Genomic DNA, 5,203 nt, shown 5'->3' on the forward strand with positions numbered 1-5,203 from the left:
AACCAGACATATTTTGACTTGAGAAGTGTCTTAGTTACTATTCTATTGCTGTGAAGAGACACCATGACCAAGGCAACTTATGAAATGAAGCGTTTAATTGAGGGCTTGCTAACAGCTTCAGTGGTTTTATTCATGACCATCATGGCTGGGAGCATGGCAGCAAGCAGGTCATCCTGGCAAGGCCTCTTTCATCTGTGAGTAGCAGACAGAGAGACACTGTGCCTGGCCTGGCCTTCTGATACCTCAAAGCCTGCCCCAGTTATATACCTACTCCAACAAGACCACACCTCACGCTTCCTAAACAGTTCACCAACTGGGAACCAATATTCAAATATATGAGCCTCTGAGGGCCATTCTTATTTAAACCACCACAAGAAGCAAAGGGAAATTGGTAGCTATCATTAATAGTCGAACCAAGATTTATATATTTAACATGCTTCTACATTTTTTATTTATCAAACTAGTTTTTCTAGAAGTATGCCTCAGGTACTGTATGAGACAGGAAACTCAATGATGAAAAGCAAGCCTCTGATTTCAATTTTGTTACAGTGGTAGAGAGTTGCCCAAAATGAAAATTCAATAAGGGAAATATGAGCAATTACTCATTTAGACTCACATAAAAGACAAAAATATCTTTTTCAACACTGAGTCCCAAAGAAAGCTTCCTGATTTCTGCTAATAGTTCCATTTTGTCTCGAGGAATAATGGTATCTAGTGGCTGCACTTAAGCAAGACAATTAAATCACAATTGTACATTTAAAAACTTCTTCAAGCTGACATGTAGACAACAGAACAAAAGCAGGGCAGTTTAGGAGACAGAGACAATGTCTGTTATATTTATAACGTCATAATCCAACGGTTCAGTCTCACAGCGATGTGGGGTTCAAAGACACAGGAGGGCATGGATGAGAGGAACGGCAGCCTGTGCTTGGCAGACCTAGCGAGGTGAGTTGAGGGTGCACTTTGATTTACACGTTGTCGTCACTCTCTGTGAGCCGACATTCATCATAATTCCCTCCTGCTTTAATCCCACACTGAGGCAGCCAAGTCCTTGTCAGCATTCCAAAGCTGTAAGGAGGTTCAGTTAGTACTGCTCAGGTTTGGATGAGTACTTGCAATCGTCTCAACAGCTTCCAGACCTTGGCTCAGTCTATAGGTGATCATTTTAACATAACCACCTTTAATATAGATGCCTCAACAAACAGATATCAGCTTTCTCTTTAGATCATTTATTAGTGTTTGAGTCAATACAAACATCTTTGAGTTGGCTAGAAATTCTTTTTAAAATGTTTCTCATAATTTTTAATTGGGACATAAAAATACGGTTTTGTAAAATTTTGTGTAACGATTCAGAATGTATATATCATGCAATGCTCAGATTAGATCAAGTTATCATCTCAAAAACTTATGTGTTTTGCTTTAAATACTAAAAAAATTTTCTTCTATTTAAAAAAATATAAGGTGCAATATTCCTATGTATAAACTATCCTAGCATACAACAGAATAACAGAGCTCACTTCTCTTATCAGACTGTTATAAATTAGCAATCATTAGTGAATTCTTACCACACTCCATGCCTTCCTTATGTGTTCACCCTCTGGTAAGAAGCAATATACTCTCATCTTCTACAAAGTCAACTTTTAAAAAATGTATTCTTTCAGAATTTTATGATTATTATCTACTTTTATCATCCTTCCCACATTGTCCTCTCTTGTCCCCTTCCCCTTCCTATGGAACCTCCTCTTGTTCTAACAACACCTCTCCTACTGATTTCAAACTGCATGTATGTGTGTGTGTGTGTGTGTGTGTGTGTGTGTGTGTGACTACATTTAACTAGGCTTGCCTGTAAGAAGTGCTCATAGGTGGTAAGAACCTGCCATCGGGGTTGGCTACACCACTGAGGAATTTGACTCCCCCTTTCCAGGCAAACATTAATGCCTAGAGCTCCTCAAGGAGAGGCGGGTTCTCGTGAAACTCTCACCGACTGTCATGGGATGTTGATGGGTCCAGACTTGTGCAGCTTTCCTGTTGCTGTGATTTGTGGCTATAACAGCTGGTTCACATACAGAAGAGAGTTTTTCAAGCACCCGTCTCACCCATGACTCTTAAAATCTTTCTGCCTCCAGATCTGCAATGTTTCCTGAGCCTAGGAAAGAGTGATACAAGATATCCTTTATAGGGCTGAACACTGAGCAATCACTTATGTCAGCACATTGACCACTTATGATTCTTTATATTAACTGTTGTCCATTGTCCACTGCACACAGAAGCAACCTTAACCAAGGATATGGGCAGCACTGAAGTATTCATACAAACACTTAGGAGGCATCTTAACACCAAGTCCTTAGAGCAAAACAACAGTAGTAGGTTTTCTGCTGTAGTGGTTGGATGAGAATGGTACCATAGGCTCACATATTTGATTTTTTGTCACCAGGGAGTAGCACTACTTGAAAGGATGAGGAGGCATTGGGGGAAGTGTGTCACTGGGAGTGTGAGGTTTCAAAAAACCTGGAGTCTCGTTCTTTCCTGCTGCATGTGGATCCAGATGTAGAATTTCTAGCTATTTCGGTACTACCTTATCTTCCTGCATGCCACCATGCTTCTCACCACGATGACAATGGACTAAACTTCTGAAACTGTAAGTAAGCCCACAATTAGATCCTTTCTTCTATAAAAGTTGCCATGGTCATGGTGTTTCTTCACAGCAATAGAAGAGTGATGTAGACACCTGCCTAAGCCTATGACCTCTGCAGCCATAGGCTTTTGATCAAGTAATGAATTCCCCCCAAGTGCCTGTCTTGAGGAGATTTCTGTCAGGGCCCAGAACAGATGCTACAAGCAGCTAAGGATACTAATTTGAGGGATATCAAATGAATCTTCAGTACATTCCCTTTATTCCTCTAAGCCAATTCTTTATATATAGCTTTCTATAGTCCACTTACTTTATTCTTCTAAGCCAATTCTATTTATACAGTTTTACTCACCACTCATGAGGTATGAAGATACCCAGGTCTGGATCACCCTTGGTGAGATCTGCAGTGTAGCTGAAACCTGGGTCCTATGAGTATCCTGTTCAGGCACCAGTAACTGGGGACAATGGGAGTCCAGTTCCTTGATAGTCCCCTCCCAGGGTTCAGAAAGAATCTAAAACCAGCTAATAATTTAATCTTTGATGAAAAGAAATGAATCTATATACACGAAACTCCTTAGTCCATACACTTTATTATTCTGTGTCAGTTATCTCTCTACAAAGTTTCTATTCTGCTCTCATTTTTAGTTCCCTTCTTGCTTGATTTCTCTTTACATTTATCTGCTGTCCCCTCTAGATTCTATCTTAATTCCTTCATCTTAGTTCTGCCCCATCTAGGTTCTCATCCATCTAGTTCTTTCCCATATCAGCTCCTCTCCCATCTCCTTCTCTCTCATCTTGTTCTTCCCCATCTGGCTCTTCTTCATCTTCCATTTTGTTCCTATGGTACTCTCTTTTAACCCTTCAATCTAGTTCTTCCCATCTAGTTCGTCCCTCTCCGATTCTTACCCATCTAGTTCTTCTGTTCTCTTTTCTCTTCTCTGTCTGTCCTCAAGTTCTCTCTTCAAAAGTCCTCCTCTCTCTCCTTCTACCTCTCAGCTCTCTGTATTCTCTCAGTTCTCCCTAAGTCTCTCAGGAATCCAGTTATAAACCCAAACAATATCAATCCTCTTGCAGAGCAAGGTCACCAGGCTTGAATTCTTAAGGGGTCATAAAGGCAAGTAAGAATTCTCCTCAGGCAGTGATCCTCAGGCTTTCTTTTACAACCCAAAATGGGAGTGGTAGAAGAGGAGGTCAACTGAGTGCTAGTGATAGGTTAGTATATCAAAAGGGGATCTATGTGCTCAGTCTACATTCCTAGAAGTGATTAGGTAAGAAGTTAGGGGTCTATTAGTAAGGTTATATAAGAAAGGAGGGTCTCACCCTAAATTGCACAAGAAATAAAGCTATAGTCTTTATATATATATATAAAAGCTAAAATATCACCAAGACTTCTTAAGCCACGGCTTGACCTTTGGAGAAGTCCTTGACTTTACCAAGTAGTAGCTTTTGTGATAGTAGCTGAATTCCATTACATTTTCCTGTGACTTGCAGCAGTCAAGTTTACAGTACCAAGAATACAGCATGAGTTTGTCCTGTGAAACAAGCCAGAAACCCAGTCACAATAGCTGGTTAGTCCCATGACAACTGTAGTACCGTTGCAGTAGTGGGCGGGTCTTGCCTACACATTTAAATTGCAGCAAAGAGTGTTCACAGCTGAGTGAGAAGATGGTTGATGGCTGCTCTTCCCCAACAGACAGCATCATACCTACAGGCAAGTGAAAGACAGCAAGGAGTAGGGAAGCATCCATTTCAGTTCCAGCTGGATTTTTCTATGCAACCAGAGTGTGTGATGCCTTCAGCACTGGGAACTTGCCATCTAGTTATGGTAGACAATCAATATAATGACAATAGCTTTTACTGTTTTGGAATCCCCAGGGGTCTCTTTGACCAACGACTCATAAGAAGGCTATCTCACACCTTACACTGGGGTTTTCATGTAAAAACCCATGGCTTTTGAGAGTAGCAGCATCTACCTGCGCATGGTATCCCTCTTCAAAATTTGTTTAGACATATAAGCTTACACAGTTGTAGCATTCCATAAGTTTTTTCATAGAGTATTAACTTGGGTTAATGTTTCCCCTACCTCCTATTCTCTCCCATCTCCTATCCTATTTAAACCTCTGCAAACCCCAATACTCTATCCTTCTACCTTCACATCATATGTGTTCTTTTTCTCCTCCCTTACAGCCCCTGTATGCCCCGTTTCTAGCTTCCTGGCTTCTACAAGCACTTCAAGTTAAACACAGAAATCTAGAAATTTGGAGCTGAAATACACATATGAGAGTAAGCATATGGTATCTGTCTTTCCGGGCTGGATGACCCCTCTCATTGTATGTTCCAGTTTCATCCATTTTTTCTCAAAATTTCATACTTTTATATCTGAATAAAATTCCACTATACATATGTGTCCCATTTCCATTAGAAGATCTAGGCTGTTTCCCCCTCCTAACTATTGTGAATAGACCAGCAATAAACATGGGTCATAAAGAAAATAAATGACAAAAAATGGTGGTGAGGATGTTGGTAGCAGTTTAAACTGGAACATCTCCCGTGGATATCAGTATAGAGGCT

General features: G+C 40.5%; 1 long non-coding RNA gene across 1 annotated transcript; it reads left to right on the forward strand.

The window, feature by feature from the left end:
• Positions 1-872: 872 nt before the first annotated feature.
• On the forward strand, positions 873-4,986 carry LOC128118186 (uncharacterized). Its single transcript, XR_008221044.1, has 3 exons — positions 873-945; positions 2,435-2,638; positions 4,820-4,986. It is a non-coding gene; the product is annotated as an uncharacterized LOC128118186 (long non-coding RNA).
• The last annotated feature ends 217 nt before the right edge of the window (positions 4,987-5,203 follow it).

The sequence above is a fragment of the Peromyscus californicus genome, unplaced genomic scaffold, assembly GCF_007827085.1.
Source record: "Peromyscus californicus insignis strain IS unplaced genomic scaffold, ASM782708v3 Scaffold_22__1_contigs__length_63687245, whole genome shotgun sequence".
Classification (NCBI taxonomy): Eukaryota; Metazoa; Chordata; class Mammalia; order Rodentia; family Cricetidae; genus Peromyscus; species Peromyscus californicus.